The following is a 25,506-nucleotide window of genomic DNA, read 5'->3' as shown; positions in this document are numbered from 1 at the left end:
TGCTAGGGACACAATCTACATAATAATTCCCAATACAGTACTTTCATGACCCAAACCAAGACATTATCACTATAAATATAATGTACCTCATTACCCCAACACACACAGACACACACACACATACTGCAATAAAGTGAAACATGCACACATACCATTTTTTATTTTTTATTTAACCTCTATTTTACTTGCCTTTAAGTTCACATGCATGTGCATAAGAGACCTGGTCCAGGCGTCTGTATCATGGTGACCCTCTCCAAATCGTTTTGAGTGTACACATATTTTAGTTCTTTTTCTGAAAGGAATTTGTGCTTCCTCTTTTTCAATGAAGCATGCCCACGTGATGTCATCGTGGGGCTTCTGCTGGTGTGGCAGGAGCGCCACATCCTCCAGTAGTGTGACTGGGTAGTGGCATCAGTGCCCCGCATTGCCCTGCCCCCTCCCACACACCATGGGAGCTGCTGGGGCTTCTGCTAAGCCAGTGCATCCTTTTCTTCGGAAAGCAGTGCATAGGCCTGAACAGGCTGTGTGTATCACTCTGCTTAACAATAGAAATTGTAGAAACCTTGATCCCTCTCATTTAGGTGTTTCCCCAACTCCTCCAAGGTGATAGGTTCAGGATAACAGTATCTTCCTTTCTACTTCCTCCTACACCTCAGGAAAACCAAAGAAATTCCCTACACTCGGCATGCATATGTGCCCAGGCAGAGACAATCGCTGTTATGTTATGTTATGCTATGTTGATTTATACCGTGCACCGCTACCACCCAGGGGCAGACTCCAGATGCTCAGCTGGCTCTGCAAGAGAGGGGGTGGGGAGGTTAGTAGGGATAGGGTGAGAGGATAGGTTCAAACCAGGAGGAACTGGCATCTATGAGTGTTATTTTGCATGTGGTAAATGTGGTAATTTGTGCCAGAGGCATTGTGCATTGCAACCGTATGGGTAAGTTTCAGTGCCTCGGGTGTGTGGTAGAGTTTGCGTTGGTGTTAGTGTGTTGTGTGGATTATGGTGGGTTAGATCGTGCATGCTGGTTAGATAGTGTCCATAAGGTATCCAGAGTCACGGGTGGCCGTAGCAGTGAGTTCATCTGGTATCTTGGTGTGTAGTTGTGTTGTTGATGGTTTTGTGGATTATGTGGGTGGTTCACTCTAGGTGTACTTCAGCCTCTAGAGATGTTGGATGTGAACATAGTGTTGATTCTCTGTTTGTTTATGGGTAGTGTGGCTATTCCAAGGTGTGATGTAGTGGCGTCAGTTCTGTTGGAGGAGCGGGAAGTGGAAAAAGGGTTAGCAAGTAGGTCAGTTTGTTGGAGCCTCTAGCACAGTTCTTTGGTCGCCGCTTGAAGGTATCTAGCCAGGTTCTTGTTTGTGTTTTTTGGCCCATCTTGTTTCCTCTCAGGTTGTTTGTCTGTGGGGTTGTTGTTGTTGGTATCCCTTCGAGGTTGTCATTGTCTGCTGAATAGCCATTTCCAGAAGGTGATGTGGTCTTCTGTGATTCTAATTTCTTTGGTCTTGTTACTCCAGATGTTCGAAATTAGAAGTGAGAACGCTGCTCCGCCAAATTTCCTTTTTTCGTAGTGTTTTGCCTCTAGCTGGATCTTAGTTCCCTTCCTAGGCGGTAGCGGCTAATCTTGTTTTAGAGGAATTATGCTCCTTGTCTGTGTAAGGCCTTGTGGGCAATGCAGAGTGCTTTGAATTTGATGCACTTTTTTACTGGTAACCAGTGTAGGTTTTTCAGTGCTGGAGTGATATGGCCTCTTCTGTGTAGCCTTAATAGGATCCTGGCTGCTGTATTTTGCACCGTTTGGAGTTTCCTGGTAAGTCTTTCCAGCATTCCTAGTTAGAGGCTGGTTGCGTTGTCAATTCATGTAAGTGTCAGGGCTGTGATTGTGAGGGTTCTGTGCTGGAAGGAGAGGTAGGGGAGGAATCTTCTGAACAGTCGTAGGAGGAAGAAGCATTTTTTGATGATTGCTTTTGTGATCCTAAGGCCTGGGAAGTAGGGGACTGACCCTGTGCTGATCCTCATCTGGTAGCTTGGCAACCCTGACACCACCTTGTGACATAAGTAATCCACATGGCATAAAACCCTTTCTGAGAGGTGGCTTACTGCCTTGGGCCAATGTGGACAGTCCGATTCTCTAATCACATGGGGACTCCAACTCCCAGATTAGTAGCCGGGAGGCAGAGCGGAGACCAAACAGAAGTGTTGCCTCCGCCAGGTATCTTAAATCAAGGCTGCTTAATACTGTGATGTTTAAAAACCACATTGTGTCAGGTTTAATATTGTCATAATGTGAAACTCTTAATGCTTGATCCTGAGAGCACTCTGCTGGTCAGCATTATATTAAAAACAATATTCTATTAAAAGTAAATTAACTGTGGGCAATTTATATCTGTCTGTATACACATAAATAGCTGCATTTTGTCAGCAAGCAGCCTTTGAAAGTATACCTTTCAAGTCTTTAATAGTGGCAAACAAGTAATGTCTAATGCAATCCTACATTGGAACATATACAATCACCCTGCATTCATGAGAAATAGTATCATATGTCTGTTTTTACACACTGTCTTCCCCAGGGCAAATTAACATTCTGCCTGTGGGAACTCCTTATTCCTCAATTTGTAAAAGTCCCGATACTGAAGTGAAACTTAGCTCAATATGATAGAAAATCAATATTCAACATATCAAAATATGCTTAGATCAGCATGGGCATTTTACTAGATCGATTAGGATGCAGCGGGGCTTGCGGGGGGGCTGCGTTCTAGCTCCATTTTTATAAATGATTTACATCCATGACATTGCTGACTCGTTTGCAGACGTGTGTAATAATCCTTCCCACGATTGGGCTCTTTGTGCCTCCAATATATGGCGTATGCCGATGATCTGGTCATCTGGAATCAAACGCCAGTTGGCCTTGAACATGCGTTAGTTGCTGTCAATAACTTTCTTTTATCATTCGACTTAACTGTCAATCAGGGGGCAAGTCCTAACTTAAAAAGTGGAGGGACTCATTAACATACCAATTGAAAGTGGTCACACGAGAAATTAGCATATGAATGTACACGCTGAAAAAGTGGGGGAGTCCTTCCATCCACTTGTACCCTTGACTTGAGCCCTAAACACTCATTATGAAATCGTTGCAGACCAGAGGATCCAAGCTACCTAATTTGGGTTTTATCTAAACAAATCACGTATTGAGATAGTTAAACAATTTAAATATCTAGACGTGACTTTTCAATCTATTCCATCTAAACTGGAAGTTTTTAATAACTTGCGTTCCAATGCAGCAAATCAATTCGGAATCTTCGAGCGTAGATTTGGGCAGTTTTCTATCGCCCCTCTTCTGTGTTTCTACCCACAGAAGCTTCTCCTGAAATTGATGTATGGGACTGAAATCTGTTTGAATGAGGTAGACTGGAAAAAAATGTAAGCTATTATTTGGCAAAGAGTATTGGCTTCACCTAAATGTGTGCCAATAGGTATCATTCTACATGAGTTAGGATTCGGTAGATTCAGCATCTGCATCATTATTTGAAAAGCTTGCGGAACAAATTAAGCTACATAGTTGTAAAGTTCTGGTAGACTGGTCTTCACTTTGTAAAGAAATTCTGATGGCACTAGAATCCCATGAGAGGGAGTTGGTATTATTTTCACAAAAATTAAAGCACAAAATCAATGAGCAGGTTTGGATTAATCACAGAGAGCAAATAATGGACTACCTACTTTACCTTAGTTGGCACTCTATTTATGGAAACATCCTTCCAGGTAATTTAGGACCGCGTTCCTCAGATTCAGGTTAAACCTGAACTTAACTAGAGAAGTAGTAGCTGCGTGATCCAACGTTGACACGGGCACAAGATTACATCGACATTGTAAAAGAGGTATTAAGACGTTATGTAATTTATTAATGTTTTGCCCTGTCTTATGGTCTCTAAGATGTGGCACTTTAAAGAAATGTGTACTATATTTATTTTTACATTTATAGAGCGTGCAAAGCCCAGGGGCATCCAGCCGCTGTGACATGACCAGTTACTTTCATGATAGTACAGGCATTGTAAACATGCAGTGTGAATGGATTGACAGTTTGGGTCTGGCAGTACTGCTGTGCTCCTAGGGTGGGAGAGGTAATCGGCTTTTGAAGTTAGGTGAACAACAATGTTTTTAGAGCTCTCCGGAATGTCTAGTATTAATGTTCTGCTTGCAAGGATGGGCGGGAGAAGGGTCCAGTGCATGGCTGCAATGGCCGGGAAGCTAGAGCCTCCAGCTTTGGCCCATTTTAATTTGGTCTAGGTGACGCAGTGGCATGGGTAGTCCTGGTGGGTCTGGAGGAAGACAATTTAGTTAATATTTGGGAGAGGTATGGGGGCATCTTTGCACTATCATTTGTGTGTGATGGAGAGAGTTTTGAAGAGAATCCGCTCATGAACAGGGAGCCAGTGGGCTTTCTTTCTTGCTTCAGTGATGTGTTACACTTTAGTGATATTCAGTGCTGCTCTAAGTGCGTTATTCTGAATAACCTGCATTTTCTGAATGTTGTTGTTTGTGGTGCCTGCAAAGAGGACATTGCATTAGTGAAGTCGCAAGCCTACGTTGGCTCAGGATATGGTTAGATTACGGAATTTAATTGTGTATACTTGATTGTTAATTGTGTTCTTCCTTTTGTGGTCCTTGAAAGTTGTTTATTTGTCTTTTTGCATAAGGTTTGTTTTAACCATGAGTGCAAAGCCTTAAAATTTTTTTTTAAAAAAATAAAAAATAAAAAAAATAAAATATATATATATATATTGATATTGATAGTTTATTTGTATCGCGCTCATACACAAGTGTTTCAGAGCGCGACGAGGCAAGGGAGGGGAACAAGGGAGAACAAAAACAATGATCTTGCTAGGCCCAGCGACATTGAGAATGCGCAAGTGCAGGGGAGAGGGAAGCGGGAAGGGGTAAAAGTGTGGGGGGAGGGGAAGAGCTGGAAAGTGCTGAGCAAAGGAATAAAACAACAACACTCGTAGTGCAACCAGCAACTGGCAAGTGCTAGGTTTAAGGCACAGATGGGGGTGTCTGATAAGGGCAGAAAAGGGGGGCTGTAGGGTTACAGATACAGACCCAAGTGCAATGGTTGCCAGGAGGCATTGCGAGTGCGTGGCAGGGTGAGCAAATATCTGGGCCCGAAGTCAGAGGGTAACCAGATGCACAATGCCAAAGCAGAAAAATATTCAACATAATCTATGCAGTTTATTTGTCATTCTCATTTCCCTCATGCAACTGTTTTTTCTTCTTTATGTATACTGAAATGTTATTAAACAGTCCTATTTTATAAACGTTAGCGTAATATGCATAATTTGATTCATAGCCATAAAGTTCTTGAAAAAAGTGTTAATGAGTAAAAACCCAAGTCTAGCAAAGTACTACAGTTTTTGCATTATCCTTCTCTGCATTTCAGCTGTGTTTTATAATAAGCTATGTATAGCATATATCCTGAGCTCTGATCATAGCCATTTGGTTGTTTTACTCTCCATCACCATTAATATATTTTCGGAACAATCTTTCCATTTAATGTTTTCATCAATTCCATCTCACTGAACTTTGTCCCCTACAAGGGAAAACAAGTATGCCATCCTCAACGAATGGGCACCATAGTTTGTATATCCACTTTGCACTATGCTCCGCCTTTTCGACTACCCACCGAGGCTTCCCTTACTCCCATGCCTCCTTTTCTTTTCCTCCTTATTGAGCACAGTCAATGTCCTCCACCAAAGGATGGTTCCTAGAAGTCCTTTCCTCTATTGTGTCATCTATTACAAGAAAATCCGAGAGGGTCTCTCTTACAAGGACAGGATTCTTAGTCCATTAGAGCCAAAGTCCATCTTCTTTTCTTCCCAACTTTAAAGAATATCAACCTGCTATCACATCTCTACTTCTTCATTTGCAGTCATCCAAGCGCATGGTTTCAGTGTGCTATGCTCTTTTAAAGTCTCCTGGGTCTGCATAAGGAGGGTCCATTGCCATTTCATATTTTTAGTGACCCTGCACACTTCTTTCAAGCCCATCGCCATTTTACAGCAAGTAAATATTGTGTCTTCAAAGCCCAATCTTGTGGATTTAGAAATAGAAGCCTCTTGGTAAAGTTACATGATATGTACATTTTTGGTCAGCATAAACACGCGAAGGATCTGTGAGCCGATTACCCACCACCCTCACCCCATTTCTATGTTGCTTAGGCAGAGTAACATGTGCACCTACCCTTGCCTGATAAGTAGGAACCATAAACATCTTGTATGGATGAGAACTCTGAACATCGCTACCAAGCATGAAACACATGTAAACTCATTGTAATACTGTTATTATTGTAATTGGTTATTTATAACGTGCTCGATACCCAAAGGTTTCTAAGCGCTGACCCGGGGATCGAACCTGTGTTGCTCTGCATCTCGTTTTGCTTCCATGACGAGCACGTTGCCCCTGAGCTATCGTCCCAAGCCATTATGATTCACACTGGCAGAATGAATACAGTGTGTAGTTTGAGATTAGGGGATGATGTCATTGCTCCAGGAACAGACTGGCAGATTTGTGAGAAGAGCAGCATTGCCTGTTGTAAAAGTTGGGTGGGTTGACCCAGCCATTGTTGCACCAATGGAGGCACTGTCCAGATACCTCTTAAATCCCAGTTCCTAGTGCATGGTGCTTTGCCATATAAGACCCTACACAAGATTATAGTGCCCACACATGCTTCAATACCCCAAACACACTCTCTGTATGGCTGCATTCCCTCTTGCACCATGAGATGTTACGGTATTTGTCATGCTATAATAAACCGATACATGACCATGCCACATGCTGTTGTGGAGAGATGCCAGGCTTTCCTCGAGGTTTGAAAATATCATCACACTTTTGGGCTATGGCCATGGGCATTGTTAAGTGGGGAAAAGTAAGCTGAACCCACCTTTTGGAACCGGATGTGCAACAGCACGCAGATCCAGGGCTGCAACTTTACCACTCGTGACTTGAAGCTGGTGGTGTTAGCATTGTGGAGCGAGGGCAAGGAATCAAATGGTTGCAAAATCATAAGACTGCTACTGTTTTACTCAACCATGCCATCCGTGAACAGAGATTGCAAGGTGCATTTGCAATACAGCTGCTTAAACTGATACATCCATGCTCTTTTCTAAACAGTAGCTTACATTATGACTGCCCATTCCCTTTACTAATGGGTTTCCCTTTGGTGTTGTCCCCAAATAATTTATGAGGGCGGTCCAGTGACTGCTGATGGTACGGACTACCGGGCTGAGTGCTAGTACCATTGCTATATCAAGACTTTAACATATATGTCAGACAAGGATGAGCTCAATTCACGCCCAACCTCATATGGTCATCTCCCTGCCCCTGTGGAGAAAGAGCGGGCATAGATTTGCATCACGGTGTCACCTGCACCTTGTGCATGCGTGTAGAGTTAAATGTGCTTAGCCAACAATGCCCATCAGGAGTCTCCAGCCTCTGCTGTGTCCAGTGACCATCTGCTGGATGCTGACAGCACTGACTTGGAGAATGACATGCTGGGAACCACAGTATCAGAAATGGCTGCAGAGGCTAAACTGCCCTGTCCTCCAAGTGCAGGATATATCATTATAATTGGTTATTTATAACGTGCTTAATATCCAGAGGTTTCTAAGTGCTGACCCGGGGATCAAACCTGTGTTGCTCTGCGTTGTTTTGCTTCCAAGACGAGCGCGTTGCCCCAGAGCTATCCTCACGAGATATGCAGGGTTGGTTTGCTTGCTTCCTGCCAAATCCAAGGTGCTACCAGAGGCCTCACTTGCAGTAACTGACAATGTTGCTGCCTTTGTAGAGGCCCTGAAAAAAGAGCCTCTTCCTGGTTCCCTGGATAGTCACGATTCTGCAGTGGCCTACAATCCAATGGCTGGCGCTGAACAACCAAAAGCATATTCATAGGCCCTCTTGCATTGTCTTAACTTCATCGTCAAGACGTTTTCTCTTATTACCAGCAAGTCCTTCGGTATTTGACCATCCAGATTGCTAATGAGGGGATGCTGCGGAACCATCCCCATGAGACTAGCGGAATTAAACAGGACCTCAGCAAAATGGTTTTGGCAGAAAACAAGGAAACCAGCCCCGTATAGATGACTCCTACAGTTCTTATGCAAGTACAGAAGAGACGTATCATATCCCCAACATAGTGTTGATGGGACTGTCCTTCAAGAATGACATCTCTTCTCCTTACCTGGGGGCCACACTTGAAAGTGGTGATGAGGGCAATCTACATATCCAACCACGGACCCGTCACCTACCTTGGCAGAGGCGTATGTTGCAAATCGCCCACTGAGAATATGGAACCTCTGAAACTGTCCTTACCCCCACCAGAATAGGTATGGGAGATCATTGCCAAAGAAGAGGATTTGTGGGTTCAGCTTTAATCTGCTGGCCGATGGCAGGTGACCGAATTATAGGGTTTCCATTATCCTTCGGTGCCAAAGTAATATATGGCTATTATGAAGGCCAAATAGGATGTGTGGGTTATGTAGGTACAGGACACGGTCTCTATTCATTTACTAAAAAGGCACTGACAATAACCACATGCTTATTTTACCCTTGAAGGAGACATCCATCAGACTCCATTTGGAGGAGTCTGCGAAATGCTCACAAATTAGCACTGTGTAACAAAAGAAGCAGGGCGAATCCATCTTCACAAGACATTTCTGCAAATGCTCTCTATTCTGTCTCAATGTTTTCTCTTGCTTATTGTTCAAAAGATTTTAAGAAAGTGTGATTAGATGCAAGAACTAGATCCAACGAACACCAACTGCATGTGCGCTTGCACATTTTAGCCAAACCATATAGCTTGTTGAAGTATTTTTTTAAATTTAGTACGCGTTGTGTGTTATGCGACCATTTTGAATAGTTCTATCGTTGCAAATTGCCATTGGGTGGTAAGCAAGAATAGGTTGCAAAAAGAAAACAAAATCTGATAAGCGATTCCCCAGGCCAGTGTCAATTTAAAATGAAGATAATATTAATAATAGTAAATAACAATGAATTCTCCCATCATGGCGAATCCTTCACGTCTACAGAAAACCCCAAATGGTGGCGAGGTTAAGATTCTTAGGGACCAGAATTAAGGACACGTTTGAAAAATGTAAATGAAAAGTGTAATAATGGTATGAAAAGGATAAGAACATGTGTTTAAATATGTACATTAGCACTGTATCTGACACGACAAATTAAGAATGTAGGCATATCCAATTTCCTTGACTGAATAATGAAACCTGGTGCATGAGAAGAGAGCGCCTGGCTTGACCTTGGTGGGGCTATTTGGGAGTATGGTAAGCCCGAAGAGGAGCCAGTGACTGTCTCAAGTGTCCAATTTTTCACAATAATGTTGATAAAAGATTGCAAAAAATCCAACAGGTGGGTGCAACCTCCCTCTGGGAGTTACCATGTGTTCTAGGTGGAACCGCTGAAAGTGTGAAGCAGAATCTGCCGGCAGGGCACAGTGTTCAGGAATGAGGGCTAAGATTCACCACTGAGCAAATGGTGATCCTCTTGGGTTTCAGTTTCAGATCAGGAAATTGTAACATTTGCCTGGCAGATCACGTACAAGATGATCCTGTTTTTCGAGAAAGTGGGTGGGGAAACCCAGCCCAGGGTTACACATACTATTGTTACACCTGGCAATAGCATCAGAAAAACTTGTCTGCATTTAATTATAACAAAGGGTTAGTCACCATTCAAAGGACAATATTCTAAAGAACCATTGTTTTCCTACTTATTATTGGCATATATTAGTCTTCTCTCAAATTCTAGATGTAAACAGATCATTATCTCAACATGTGATACATGTGCTTGAAGGAATACAATACACATGCACTTTTCAGTTTGAGCTTTTAATCAGTGTTGCTCTACCTCCCATCATAGTGGCCATGTGGTGAAGCAGGGACCCGAGGTTAGCATGGTTTCTGACAGCCTCTCAAATTGAGGCGTATATGCTCTTTAACGCACTGGGCCAAATTATGAGTCTGCCAGTCTGGAAACAAGGGTGCCGGTAGCAACGTACTGGCACCGTTTCTGGATCAGCAGACTACAACTCTGCCTGCAGGAGCAGATGCGCCTGGCAGGTCTGAACTGCCAGCCGCATCAGCCCCGGTAGGCACAGTTGTCACGGAAGCACCGTTACAGCTTCTGAGTCCCCATTCCCATGGTGTTCTATGGAACTCCATGGGAATGGGGACTAACAATTTCTGCCGCCTGATATCCCGGGCCGCAGGGACTTGTAATGCCCCGGTGGCACCGGGATCTCAGGCAGCAGAAACAATGTTAAAGTCTGGTGGCAACCCACCGGTAGCACCAGCGGGTTACCACCGGACTTGGAATGAGGCCCACTATGTTTGAAAGATCACATTATGTGTGGTTTGTTATTGTCATTTTGCGACTCGCTCAGTGCTTGGTGTCGAGCGTGGTCTGCTGGCACACATTATATTGAAAAACAAGAGAAAAATAAATAATGCTCTCTGATGGGGTTATTTCCTCCTAGTCTCACTCTCATGAAAAGTCTCTGTAGAACAGCAGTCCCGGAATGAGATATGCACCTGTTCAGATATTTGTTATTCACCAGCAAAGATTATATTATTTAGTTGCAAAAGAAAAAAACAAAGGGGGAATTACTTCCTACTGATTTTACTTGCATTTTACCCATTGCATCCTGCATTCCCAATCCTTCCCCGCTTGTCAATACCGCCCCTTCTATGGCAATTTCTTACAATTCTTCTGAACTAATTTGGCATCTTCAATTTTCCTATTCTCATCTTTCTTCTTATTTTTCTCTTGTAGTAACCGACAATGGTATACTATTGTCAACTGTATCTCAGCCCATGGCTTCGTTTCCATCCCAACTTGTTTTTTCATCTGCCTCTGTACTGGCTGGTAAAATAATGCCACCGCCTTTTCCCACGGCTTACGAATTTCAAGTTGCCATTTCTCCTGAATATCCTGAATCTTAGCAATAGGGTTTTCATCTTCCATCATCTTATGTGTCATAATTGCACTCATATCTTATGTGTCAGGATACTGTACCCCGAGTGCCCTCCAAACATCTGCTCTGCAATTATTAAACAGCGCTCCATCATGCGCTGTATTCTGTGTGGTCACACTTGAATATCCCGCTCTTCTCCATATGTCATCAGCCCTTTCCCCAAGAAAACTGCCAGGAGACCTTTTAAGTCCTCTATGGCCAATGTGTTTCCTCCTGTCATTTTTTCTAATTTGTATATTCATTTCCCAGCGCCCGAAGTCGAACTCTGGAGCTTACACCTTAAATTATCTTTGTCCATCTGTGGTCATGGAATATACTGTGGTCTTGCTCCCCCTTTTTCCAATAAGGGAAACTGAGTGTACCGCCTACCAGAGTCAGATCCCATCATTAGTCGATCCACGGCAGGGATCGTCTCTGTCTGTCTCCTTGTGGGTAACGACCATAACCTGCTCACATATGGCGGCGACTCTCCCTTCTCACTGTGCAATCATCCTTGGGGCGCTGATACTCAGGATATGGTACGGGATCTGGTCGTCCTATCCCTATGTTGTTCCAGATCAGACCATCTTACTTCTTTACCCATTTGCAGGCTTCCTTCAGGGGCGCACACGCTCCCTCCTCCTACCTCGAGAGCAGACTCTCTTTCCTCGTCTGACTTGTCTTGTCCCCAACTAGTGTGACTATCATCCCCTTCACCCTTATCCAGATTCAGCCTACTTAAAGACAATGCTCGATGTTAATCACTGAACAGGCTTCCCTCCTCTCTTCGCGATTGAAGCTTTGGGGATCGATCAACATTCCCTCGAGTTTCATACTTGCTACTTCGCCTTAACTGTTGACAGACCTTATCGATCCTTTCTCCAATGCTTTCCGCATCAAATCTTTCTTCGTCTAACACAACTCTAGACGTTGCTTGTGTTGCTTCCTTTATGGGAAGAAACTCTTCTATTCTGTCTCATCGTATTTCTGGGCTTGGACCTATTGGTTCCTTACTAGTGAGACTGGTATCAAGACCTCGTTGTCTCCTTTTTCGTTCCATTTCTTCATCTACTTCTCTTCACTTTCTCGCATCCCTTGTAATTCTTTCTTCCCCTTGCCTTCATTCTTCCCCTCTCCTTATTCCTTCCCTTCTTTCCTCTTCTTCCCTTCATCTATGTAATATTTTGTCCATTAGTCTTTGCACTTTCTCCTCTTCTTTCTTCCTTTCTTGTCTATCCCTCTCTTCTATCACTCTGTCTATTGTCATACTTTCTTTGTTCTTCTCCCTGTTCATCTTTCCTTTGTTGCTCCCCCTGATATATCTGTTCTCGTCGCTTTATGCTCTTTGTTTTCTGCTCGTCTTCTCTCAATCTCTTCTCTCATTCTTTATCCTTTCTTTTATTTTCATCCTTGTCTTCACTTTGCCTAATTTCCTCAATACTATTCCCATCTATTTTAAGTAACATCTGTCCTCCCATCAATTCGTTCTGCATGAGCGCTATCTTGTCAGCTCTATCCTTCTCTCCTTTCCATCTCTTAATCTCCCTATCTATTTCTGTCAACAGTTTCGACCGCTCATTCATTTCTTCTTTATCTTGCATGATTTTATAGATCTCTTCTTTTCTCTTATTCTCCTTTGGACCATCGTCACTATTGTGATATCATCACTATTGTAAACTGGGGGTTTGTATATCGGATTACTATACCCCGTTGCCGCTTTCAACTCCTTTAAAGGATATAACCCTATTTCTTCCGTACTAGCATCTTTTACTTCGGGCGAGGAAGGGGGAGCTGAGGGCTCAACACCTTCCTCCTTTTGTTTACTAAGCATCCACTCCTCAGGTGGCAGGTCTTCCCTTTCTTCTTGGTACATTTTCCAGAGCTCTAAAATCGCTAATCTTTTCTCCAATTTCTTCCCTGTGTATGCAGCGTGCAAGTATGTAGTCATGTGTTGCAATACTGCTTTTGACAATGATCCCCCTTGTGGCCATGAAAATGTTATCTGCCGTACCTTTCACCCATTCCGCCCTATACTGTTTGAGCTTGGGCATGTGGTTTGGTATTGTTTTGCATAAGTGCATCAGAGGAGTGTCTCCCATAATGACAAGTTTCAATTGAATGTCAATACTTACCAGACTCGTTTTAAATAACCTTTATATTTTTTCTTAAATCACCACTTTTCAACGGCTTTAAAACAACAAATATGAGCATGCACCATCAATCGCTGCTCAAGCCTCTCATTTCTTAGTTAGCTATCTCTACCTTTTGATTGGCTATCTCTACCTTTTGATGGGTTATCTCTACCTTTTGATTGGTGCCAATCACTTCGCTATGCTCAATCACTGTTGCGCCTAAACTTTTTCAATTTCTTCATAACCTCTATCGCTCTTCAATATTTTTACTCAACAAACAACATTCAGACTAATCAACATTACACATTTATAAAAACAGTAATTACCTTTTGCTCTCTCGCCTTTACTTTATACCCTATACAGTGTTTGAGATATCACCTTATGTAATTCTAATTACGCGTCATGTGTTTCTGCTTTACCCCGTTGGGATTTGAAACATATCCTTCTGAAATTCCCTTGAGTCAGGACTCCTAGGGCTACCTTTTCTTCTCTCAATATTTCCTGTTACTTAAAAATGATCACATTCAAATCCCCTTAATTTGCCATTCACCTTAGTCTACTCACCATTCGTTCGTTAATCGACTCGAGGTCTTCGGTATCGACTCCTCCTTCAATCCGATCACTTTGCCTTCCATCTGCAGAGTGCCCATGGAAAACGGGCAGGGATTTTGTCAAAGGGTCACCTACCCACAGTCTTGGTTCTTCTTGCAAGTTTATTTCTATCGGCCGCTCTCCACAGGACACCCTGCAATCTTCCGGCTAATGGCAGAGGATGCTCGAGAGTCTGAAACACTGGAGTCAAACTTGTTTTGATCTTTTTCAACCATACTCACCGCTACCATGTGAATTTATGGTTCTTTAGTAATGTGCATGCAATGGATGGGTTCACAGAATAACTCTGAGTCCAAATAATCAAACCAACTCAGGAAGATGGCAAAGGTTGCTGTTTTATTAACAATTATCAAAAACAGGAAGGTTACAACAGACATCAATTGACATTCGCTCCGCTCTCGTCAATTTTCTCATTAAACATTGACTTTATACAAAAAATTCATCCTATATGGCAAATAAGAAAAACCTACACGGGATTGTAATTGGTCTAAGGGCAACATCTAAGTATACTTTCTATAAGGACTATGATTGTGATTGGCTGCCCTACTGCCAGGTGGAAAACGTATGCCTACCTCTAAAACATGTAATCTCCAACACTATTAAATACACAGTTTATCATTGGTTCTCAAACTATAAGGCCCTTCGTTATACGGCTGTCTACAATTGGTTGGCACGCTTGTGCCATGCCTGGAACATTCGGTTCACTTAGCAGCACATAAGCTCAGACACAGGTTCCAGGAGGTGGAATTGACTTTACCTCCCCACCCAATTAGCCCAATATCTCTCATCATCCATGCCTTCTGCCATGAAGATTGTCTTTGAACTTGGCCTTGCAAAGTATCCTCGTCTGTGGGAATATATGGGAGTGCAGTCTCTCATATCGTTGTTCTAGGACTCCAAGCTCAACTCTATTTCCACCCTTGGCTCACGTGACAAGAGACCACGATTTGGACTACTCTGCAGCATTTAAATGTCCTAAACAAATATAATCTGGTACTCTTGGTGTTCTTTCTTTGCCCCTTAATAACGGATGATTCATCCTTTGCACATTCACTGCTTTCAAGAATAGATAACTGACCTTGGCTGCTTCAGTTTGGATGCCAGGCCAGACAGCCTTGCAAGGCGCTTCCACAAGCTCAGTTTATTCTTGCTGTGACACAATTCTCAGCCTACCATGAGTCCTGGCTTACTAAAATTCATGACACCGATGTCCAGCTTCTATACAATGGCGGCTTCACCTGCAGTCTATTCACTACATATAGCCAGCTTCTATGATGACTTGGTCTACTTGCGTTTCAGCGTCTGTACAATTATTGAACGGTTGATTTTCTGTAGCACTTTTGCACACGTGCAATCTTCTCTCCGCATACGAAAGTTTACTCGATTCTTAACTTCGTCATCAGTTTCTGTAAGATCCATGCATTCCCTTCAGCCAGTATTCTCGGGATGGCACCCTTGTTTCTTGTGAGTCACTAGCTTCTCTCTTTTGCTCCTTTTCATATCCCTTCAGGGAGTTCCTCCCTCAGACTGTCATCTCTTCAGGGATACATTGGATAGGGTTTCCTCAGTGGATACCTTTTTTCAAAGATTTGCTGTAGTATTGGCACAACTGCTGGTGTCAAACATGGCACAGTCTTAGACTTCCAACATATAGGAGGTGGGGGGGTGGGATTTCCTGCAGAGGCATGCAGCTGCTCCTCTACACTACAATATGGATATCTGCAAAAGTAGTTTTGGAGATGTAGCTTTCTAAGAAATCAATGACCATCTTTCCTCATCAATATGGGATGGATTAGTGGTAGTTGTGGGTAAAAATGGGAGGTCCTTTCTTAAGACCATTATAGCATCTTTAGCTAGAGAAGATGTTGAGAGATGAATCACTTGAATGGCAGTTAATTTTCCATTGTGTCTTCTCTGTTACCCCCTCTATGATTAGTTTGAGATGAGGGAAACTGTGCCCATTTGTTTTTTCTCATACTACTCTAATTGAAAATGACCTTTGTGGAGTTGTCACATCTTTCCCCCCTTCTTACCTGTCTGTGTTCTTTATTGGAGTTCTTTGAAGGAGTCTTCTTGCGCACAGTTCGGGTCTTGTGTAACCCTGTGCGAACGTCCTCGGGTTCCAGCGTGTGTTCAGCGTTTTCGACTCCTGGAACGTTCAGAATGTCCGGGAAGTCCTGGAAAACGATAAAGAGTGTACTCGGAGACAGGTACACGGAGATCCGGGATGCAAGAGGTAATAAACGGGAAGGGAATGAATGAGGAGGGAAAATTAGGGGCCAGGAACCAGGAATCAAAGAAGGTAGCCAGAGCGAACTACGGCAGCACACTTCTAGCCACTGCAAGCGGTAGCGCTGAGACGCGCAGGATAACGGGGGCGTGTCTTCTTTATAGAACATGCTGCGTCCGATGCGGAAGCTGGTAAACAACGTTCCATGTTTGACGGCCATGTTGGGAGTATTGCTGAGTGCAAGCCCCTATGTGTCAGGGACCAGGAAGTCCAAAAGGGACGCGTCCGATGGTTCATGACAGGAGTGGAGTAATATCTATCTTTCTCATTTGCGGTTTTTCTTCATCATTCCCACTAGAGTATAAACTCTCAGAAGTCTCTGAGAATGTAACAAATCTCTGCTTGCTCCTACCCAGTTACATGTTCTATAAGTGCATACATTCTGTTCCTGAAAATAGATTTATTGTAAGGACAGGTAACTTTCTCCTTATCAAATTCATGAACATCTTTTTTGAGTTATTCAGTCTTCTGTGGAGTTAGTCGGTTGTTACATTTGTTGATCTTTTATCCACAATGTGTCATGAATATTATTTCGCTTTTGTAATTGAATGGTTCATTGAAAACTTTCTTTGAGCTGTTTATAGTCTACAAATAGGCCAGTTTCTAGAACGTTTATTTCTGAAAAGGCTAAATTGACCAAAAAAGCCTCGAGGGACATTGTTAACCTGTAGGACAGGCTTCTGGTATGCGTTTTGCCATTAAATATTCTATCCTCGCCTTCACACGTAGAATAGTGTGAATTATTTTTGGCCCCATTCATTTGCTTATTGAAGCCGCTTCACTGTGGCTAGTGATAGCATTTTGTGAGAAGCACATGGACTAGAATTGACTGGGTATTGATCCATATTTTTAATTGTTCACCACTGGAAGCTAAACAATCAGCATCCGCCATTGCAAGAGGAAAGCGATGCCAGAAGTCATTTGCCACTAATTATATAGACCAACAATCACGCAATACCCATGAAGCAATTTACACCTTATGAATATTTAAAACAATTGAGTACCTTCCTTAAAATACAAATGAACATTTTAAAAACAGACCATGGTTATTTACAAAATATATTGTACTTATTTGTGCTACAAACTCTAACTTCTTACGAGCTAAGATTATTGGTGCCTGTAATTAACATTTACAAAATAATCTCAGCCAACGTCAATGAACCAAGGTAAAAGTAATTGCCTACATGAGCCTTATGATTTAGAACATAAGGGAACCCGACACTCCTCTAGCTGTCGTCATAACCTAGTCTCATGGATTGAAGTAAATGTTACACATATAACACACAGCTACATGTTTGCTGTTGCCGTTAACGTGTGCATCACAATTAGCACATGCGTGAATGCGGGCAGTAGTGTCAATTTCAGTACACTATTACAGAGCTAAAAGGCTACACAGTCAACATTGTTTTTGCTGTAACGAGTCAATTAGCACTAACAGGTTCGTGTTAATCACCATCAACATGCGCTTCAATGGGCTCCAGTGTAATATGGCGACGCACACATTCTTCGGTATCAATTCACGGCCACCACCTGTCATCGCCGATGCTGCCAAATTCAATTAAAAATAAACGCCATTACTCTTCCCTAGTGCGCCTAGAAAAATGACTGTTTAGGCACCAGCTAAAGTGCATGAGTATTGCAAACCCTATTCGCCCCACAGACAGATGTCCAATCTACTCCTTCCTTGTGCCAGATTCGGTGTGTTCGAGAAGGCTTATGCTCCCAGTACCCTTACATGCATTAGGGTAAATGTTGACTGTAGTGCAGCCCCCCCGCCGCCGCCCCACCCCTTTAAACCTAAAGCAAGGGGGAAAATAAAAGAACGAGTTGAAGCACACGCTGAGTCCCCCAACCTAAAACATTGCAAGCAAAATATAAATATTTCCTTCAGCGCAACAATCAACCTTTGTTAAATGTGTGTGTTTTTATCATCAACAGTTAGCGTCCATATTTACAGTGCTGTCCTTACTTTTTTGTGAAAGCTCACTGCCATCCAAAATGAGCTATTCATTTAAAAAACAAAGTAATTGAGTAATATTTCCTAAAAGTGACAATTTGGAAGATAGGGCCTAAAAAGCACTACATAGGCCCATGCCAGTCTCTTCTTCCCTTTCAAGTACACAGGCCGAGTTAGCGTTTGCCAGAGCTTCCTCTGTCATTTCTCTGTTTATTGAAGCAACCCGGGAGATGACTGCAGGCACCAAAGGGGCAGATCCATCTTCCTGGGGGATTACAGACTCAGCTACCTTAAACAGGCTGGTGATTCACCCCCCAGAAATATCACCATCCTTAACCATATGGACCCATTTCACAGTTTCCTTTGTATTTCATATTCGAATTAAACCATAGAGAGGAGCATTAACACCCCCATTCCTTCATTTTCTGCATTTTCAGTAAATACATTCTCCCTCTCTTGCGGGCACAGTCTCCCTAGCCCCATCACCTGCGGCTTGTCCCAAGGCTCGTGTCTCCCCGACCTTCTACAATATTGTCATGAAACCGCTATTTAACCTCCTCGATAACATGGGCATGTCCTACACAAATTACTTAGATGACACACAGATCCTCATCCTACTAACAGGAAAATATGCCACGGAGTCTAACATGCTGCACTCCAAACTATCTGATGGCTTCCCATCTCTTCTGTCTCAATGACGATAAGATGGAAATTCTTCTGGTCGGATTGCCGTCTCTACTCAGCAAGCTAGGCCATGATTACAATACCTTCACTATTGACGTCATTACTATTACAGTCTCTAGTGCTGGCAAGACCTTGGGTGTTCACCTGGGTGCCGCCCTATCATTTACACCGCAGGTCAATCGTATCGCATCGTCTGTTGCATACCCCACTAATCTAATCAATGCCAGCAGACCTTTCCTGTCCTCAGACAGCTGGCTCACCATCGCCCGAGTGCTTATTGGCTCATAACTGGATTATTGTAATGTTCTCGTTGCTGGCACCTCCACTGAAAACATCAACAACTCCAGGCCATTTAGAACAATGCACTCAGGGCCATGTTTAACATCCCTAGGAGAGAGCACATTTCGGTGGGAAGAAGAAATGCTCTCTGGCTACCTATATGTGAGCGTATTATCTTTAAATCACTAGCCATTACCCACAAACGCCTATCAAACCCCGCCCCAACTTAACCATCTAACAAACTTAAAAAAGTACAGCCTTTAATACCCACACGCTCCATCTATGCCCACCGGCTCATCGTTTCAAGATGCAGACTAAAGACCCGGAGGTCTAAGCTTCCCGGTCATTGCCTCTAAGAATTGGAACTCCCTACCACCGGCTCTAAGATCAGGACAATCTTACTGGGACTTCCGAAAACATCTCAAGACACTGTTATTCTCTCAGGGACCAACACTGCACCGATTCATTCACATGTGCCTTTGTGTCTTCTTTACTTGTACCTGCTGTTCTAATTCTGTAACCAGCTCCTTGATACCCCTGGGCTTAGAGCACTTTATAAATGTGAAAATAAATAAATAAATCAAAAATCAAAACTGTCTTAAGTGTGCTTTCAGCGACTCGATTTATAAGTAATGTGTTGTCCTTGTATATTTTCCTTGCACTACATTCTTCTTAAAAACAAGCACAGGCAAGGCCACCGTTTTGGCTCTTGTATAGGCATTCAACATGCATCTGCCAGGCACTGCGATAATATGCCCAGGTACTAGCACCATTTGTCACATATTGCCATCGTATGGCCGGGTAGTACCATCATGGCAGTGTGTGGAAAATATGGACCCCATGTCTGCACAAAAGTCAGAACTGTTGGCTTGGCCAATACTTGTGATATTATCTAAACCACCCTATCAGTCTAGTGTTTGAGGAGACTGCTTCTCTAACAGTTCACCAGGTTTTTTCATCACACTCCTTGCAATCAGATCCAGAGTCTCCTCTTTTGACCCGCCAATATCAGTACTTCAGTACGTATCTTACCCACTTTTCCTGTCTGGATAACACAATAATGTCTGGAATTCCACACTACTAGCCCCATTTATGCCATAGGATGATCTCAGGTGTGCTAATATTTAGCTTATGCTCGGACACAGTAGGGAACCAGCTTAATATAAGCAACAGCTCCCTTAAAGAGCTCTCAGGGTCATAAGCACACAATCGGCATAGACACAACCTTGATTTGACATGACCCCACCTTAGCTACCTTCATGTTACAGGAGATCCTAATATTTTCCAAGAATGGCTATGGCGCTAACATTAATATCATTGGTGAAAAATAGCAACCCTAGACAGTCTGTCTGACTAACTAAAACATATAGGCCCTTGAGGATCTAAAGAAACATATACATGTCTCATGAACCTCGTGCCCACGCCGTTTTATAGGTCATTGCACTCTACTCTATCCACAGCCTTATTTTCAATCAATCTTCTTTCTTGCAATATCCTTCCTCCAACCCCCATCAGGACACAAAATGAGCATAAGCTGGTAGAGTTCAGCCCTCTCTCGACAAAACTTACTTTATATTCAATTTGTTTCGACAAATGTTTCTGCAGGTCCAAAGCCAGAATTTTGGAATGCAAGTTGTACTCCAAATGGACAGTGTTAATGACCTTAGTGAAGACCAAATGATTGCCAATGATCGCCACATGCTGAAGAATGAGTTCCAAAGGAGCAAGGATGCAGAAGGCTCCTCCGCAGCTGTGCCTTGTGGTGCCAGAGTATGTGTTGTATATCTCAGGAGGTGAGCAGAAGGTTCTGGAAAATGCGTAATGCTTACATTTCTGAATCAGGACAGAGGTGCCCGATGAGGGATGACTGTCCAAGCTGCTTCTGACTGTCCATGCTGGACATCTCTCTGGACATGAAAGTTGCTTGACAGTTTCCTACTAATCGGGAAAGAGTACAAAGTGAAAGAAGTTTTGAGAAATGTTTACCTTCTTGGTCTGAGAGGTGACAGAGCAAAGCATCGTCCTCATCACAATTGAACTAAGCTAACAGCATTCACCTAGGAATTGTGGTGTTGTCCCATTTAAGGTGTTGAGTCATGACTCAGTCATGAGTGCTCCAAATAAAAGGAGCTCACACTGGCACGTGAAGTTAGTACAGCGGCAGACTCTGTGAATGGCACTTGTGTCTGTGTGTCTCATTGTGTGCCGGTTGATGCCATGCGATCACATTACTGCAGCACCCCAAGCTAATCCGTGTGATCATGGACCCGTATGCTGAGCCTGGGTGCACTCAGGCATCCACAATATTGATAGGTTTCCCCGCTGTGTGCATCCGGAAACCTGATCCCCTGCTGGATGCCCCCAGCACTGACCCAGCCAGCCTGTGTGACCACAGGTCCAGCCCATAACAGGTATGACACAAAGGGGCTTTGGGGGGATTTTATTCTGAGTTGAGTGGTAAATGAAAGTGGAAAATTGCTTTTACGCTTTCCATGTTCTGCTCCAGCTCATTTTAGTCGCCCTGAGGCAGAGACAGCAACACCCCCCCCCCCCTTTGATTTCTTCTGTCGTCTCAGGAGAGCACTTCCTTTTACATCTGCATTAGATTTTCATGCAGGCGCAAAACGAATGCTAATGAGTAGGCAGATTCCATTGGACACCATTATAAAAAGTTGCCTGCAATGCGTATAGAGCGCCTGGAGACTGCCCCGCGGGCCGCTAGTGGTGGTGCGCAGTGTAAATCAACATAACATTTGCAGGGAGCGGCCTATTTCTCTCAAAGTGGAGAGTAAAGGTAAAGAGTCAAGGTGACTCTGCACTTATTAGAGTGTTGAAAATTGCATGCAGGCGATGAGTAACACGCAAGTGTAAGCATTGGTGGTACCCCGAGTACAATTATCATTGTACACACAATGACCCCCAATATGTGTTATCTAGACTTCGACCTGCACCAGCAAGGCTCCTCCAAGGAGCAGATCCTCTCTCTGCACTGAAGCCCAAGGTTCTGTTCCTGTTTCTTTGGCTTTTCTATGGCACAGTTCCCTCAATTCTGATGGGACACAGTTGATCACAGATCTTTTTTCTTCTTCAGGGAACTGGCATGCTGCTCCTCATGTGACAAAAGCCTGCTCGAGTGGTATGACATTTTCTCTTCTGGCGTCAACTCTTTGGGAGCCAGTTCCACAGTCAGGTAGCAGGCCAATCAAATCCTGGCACGGACAACAGTATCTGCAAATCTGCTGCTAAGGGAGCAGCACACATTAGTTTCATGGGGATGTAGTGCTTGGAGTTAATCACTGCAAAAATGTGACAGATAACATAACATGAGATTTGGGCGAGAGATTTGGAAGAGTAGCAAAACTTGCAAGTGTGGCACCAGTGAGCTAGAACCCTAAGCCCAGCTTTGGCACTTGACCAAAATGTTGTGTCAATATGAGAAAATAACTGCATACGGGTCTCATTGCGAGTATGGTGGTGCGGGGAAAAAGTGGCAGTAGTAATGATAATAATAATTTAGCATTTATATAGCGCTACGAACCCAGGTATCTGAGCGCTGCTTATTAGTGTGGTGCTCATTTATCGACCTCGGAAGGATGAAAGGCTGAGTTTGGCCCTCCCGGGATTCGAACCAACGCAAGCAGGCTCTGCACAGATGTCAAAGCAAGTGCTCTACTTGCTGTTCTATCGGACCAGCACTTTTCCCTCTCTGCCATACTACGAATTTGGCACTTGCGTGGGGGATTTACCTCCAGCATTGTGCTGGAGGTAAATCCTCCCACTTTCCACTGAAATATTGGCAAAATCGGCACAATTACTACAGCAGTAATTCCACCAGCAGTAATTCCTCAGAAATCCCCCATGGAGTGCTATGGACTCTAAATTAATGGGGACTAACACTGCCACAACCAGTGGTAAATCTGCTGGACCAAGTGGCGCCAGCAGTCATTCTGTCTGACAGTATTTTGGTAGATTTACTGCCGGAATACCGCCCAACTCGTAATGAGGCCACATCTTTGTCTCAATTCTCTTCTAAGACTTGCCAAAATTAAGAGTGTGCAGAAATCTAGCCCTAATAGCTACATTCATAAAACATTAAATACAACGCCAAGACTGGGTTATCACATTACAAAATAAAAAAACAAGAGATATGGGAAAATATACAACTGTTTAGTGCATCCTCATGGTGAAGCCACACCTGGCTCAATCGACGCACATCCGCAAAGACCCCCTGCACAGAGGAAGCCAGCATTTTGCACCTGATGTGAAGTAATGTCTAGAGTCATTTTATTTCAGTATTTCTTGACTGAATGGCACTCTTGCACTGCACAGGTTTGTCGACTCTGATCCCTCGGGCACGTTCTCCACTCTTGCCATTCTCGCTCTTGTATGAGCACCTGCTCTGATTCATTTGAAAAGATCAGACTATCTCTCTGCATTCCCAATAAACCCCTTCAGGTATTTGCCTGAAATTGATCAGATATGTTCATTTCCCAACCCAACAGAGACAAGATCTCAGCCATCAGCATTCAGGATGACACCCATCAACTTATTCAGGACTGGCCTTGCTTGATGGATGCACCGCCTGATCAGCCATACATGCATATTGCACCTGCCCAATACTGCACCTTTACAGAACGAGGTTGGTCCCTGTCTGAACCTTTTCTGGGATCTTCTCCTTTTACAGAAGATCTCCAGCCCCGAGTCTCCCTTGAGAATGATCAGCGGATCCCATTACCTGCATATAGCAGATGCAGCCCAAGCTGCTTCACCAGCCGCGCATCCCGCCCCACGGTCTCCAGGACGGGGTCAATGATCACCGCCTCCTTGGTTTCGGCATCGGCCAGGAGGTACGTGTACGTGGAGCTTTTCTGTTCGAAGAGCTGCAGGACAAAAATACATGGACATGAAACACGGACTAAGGGTTGACAACCCACTCTTTGCTCGAGGTCCTCTTTAGATCAACTACAAAACATTTAGCACGCACTTGTTTTGTGAAACACCTGCCAAGCATTCAACGCTGAAGGTACTTTTCAAGCTCTCTTACTCTTGGAATGAGGAGATTGAATGATGGGAACACATCACATCCTTGGTATCACATTACAACCAGATCTGACGCTCGACTCAAACAACTTTCATCCTGTGACTCTCTGAATGGAACGGCATCTCAGGCTTCCAGATTCACAAAAGAGTGTGCTATGAGCTTCCGCCCCCTGGCCTGCACTGTTATTTCGCCTGACCATGGGTGGCTTTCCACGCGCAGGCAGTTCAGGAGGCCAGAGCGTCGTCCAGCACGGCTGAACTCCAGTAAGGGAACTGGGGAGTAAGGTCTGTCACACTGGACAGGCCAGCAGTACCTGTGTGTATGGCCCGCCAGTTGAGTTCAGATTCAAGCACTGAAACCCCTGTAGGCAGGCTTATGCTCATCCCTACCACACAGAGGAAAACTGTAGAACAGAGACGGGCAATTATTCCCCTTGCCATAAGTATACAGATTGTCGGTTTCAGAGGCCTCGTGTGCCTTTCTGCACAGCAACATCAGAGCGAGTTATGCTCATCTTAGAATAGACAACATCGCTGTAAGGCACAATCATGCGATCGGACTCTGTGATCGAAAATTGTACACTTCACACCCCTCCTTCCTTCTCCTCCTCAGACTATTGACAGTGCACTCTTCTCCACACTACGCCAGGCAATGTTGAGAGGCGCAACCCAGGATGGGGCGCGGCTAGGAGGAGTCTTCTGCTTACAGGGTGATTCAGTTGTACTGTCTGAACCAACAGAAGTGAGTGTATGGGGTGGCTCTTGGTTTCCATTTTCTGGTGTTTATGACAGAACTGTTAAGGGTAATGGTAAATGAATGTAGTCCACTTTTAAAAACCTATGAGAGCCTGAGAAATCAGCATAGCCTATTTATGATGGCTTTGGGTCTCAAGCACTGGCGTCTGAAGAGACGCGACAGCCAGTGCGGGCTCAAACCTGGCTTGAGCCAAATGCCTGGCTCTGGCTGCAGGGAAGCACAACACGAGCTGGGCCAAGCATCCCCATCATTCGCTATGAGAGTCAATGAAAGCAACTCTGTCAGCCAGTGACAACTAACAGATCTAAATGATCCATTCACAGTGATCCCTTTTCTGACCATCAGGCAGGTGAGTTGGAATGTTACATGTACCTATTAATGATGAGTGGTTATGATACGCCCACATGTAATAAGACATAGCAGAACTTGTAGAGGCAGAGGCCCAGGTATGCATCTTTTGCCGGCTCGTCTCATGTTTGGCTCGTAGAGGCAACGCATTTCGCCTCGGTCGACTCTGGCTCAGCTGCACCCAGGAACTATATGGCCCCTCCACCACTAGATGTATGATGGTTTAGATCAGGGTTGTCTATCTCCAGGCCTCGAGGGCCAGAATCCTGACAGGTTTTCGGGATATCCATGAGATAAAATGTACATACATTTAGAATCATTGTATGAAAATGTATCGCATGAATATTAATGAGGGGTAGCCTGAAACTCTGACATGGTTCCGGCCCTCG

General features: G+C 43.8%; 1 protein-coding gene across 4 annotated transcripts in view; it reads right to left on the bottom strand.

The window, feature by feature from the left end:
- Positions 1-25,506, bottom strand: part of LOC138448292 (persulfide dioxygenase ETHE1, mitochondrial-like) — a 99,540-nt gene that overhangs the window by 50,873 nt on the left and 23,161 nt on the right. For all 4 annotated transcript variants that reach the window (XR_011260145.1, XR_011260144.1, XR_011260142.1 and 1 more), the window contains exon 2: positions 23,708-23,852. The gene's annotated coding sequence lies outside the window, so the exon portion shown is untranslated. The remainder of the gene's footprint in view (positions 1-23,707; positions 23,853-25,506) is intronic.

Source organism: Ambystoma mexicanum, chromosome 1p (assembly GCF_040938575.1).
Source record: "Ambystoma mexicanum isolate Mex_15411 chromosome 1p, UKY_AmexF1_1, whole genome shotgun sequence".
Lineage (NCBI taxonomy): Eukaryota > Metazoa > Chordata > Amphibia > Caudata > Ambystomatidae > Ambystoma > Ambystoma mexicanum.
The sequence above is the reverse complement of the archived record's forward strand: the minus strand, read 5'-3'. Positions and strand labels throughout refer to the sequence as shown.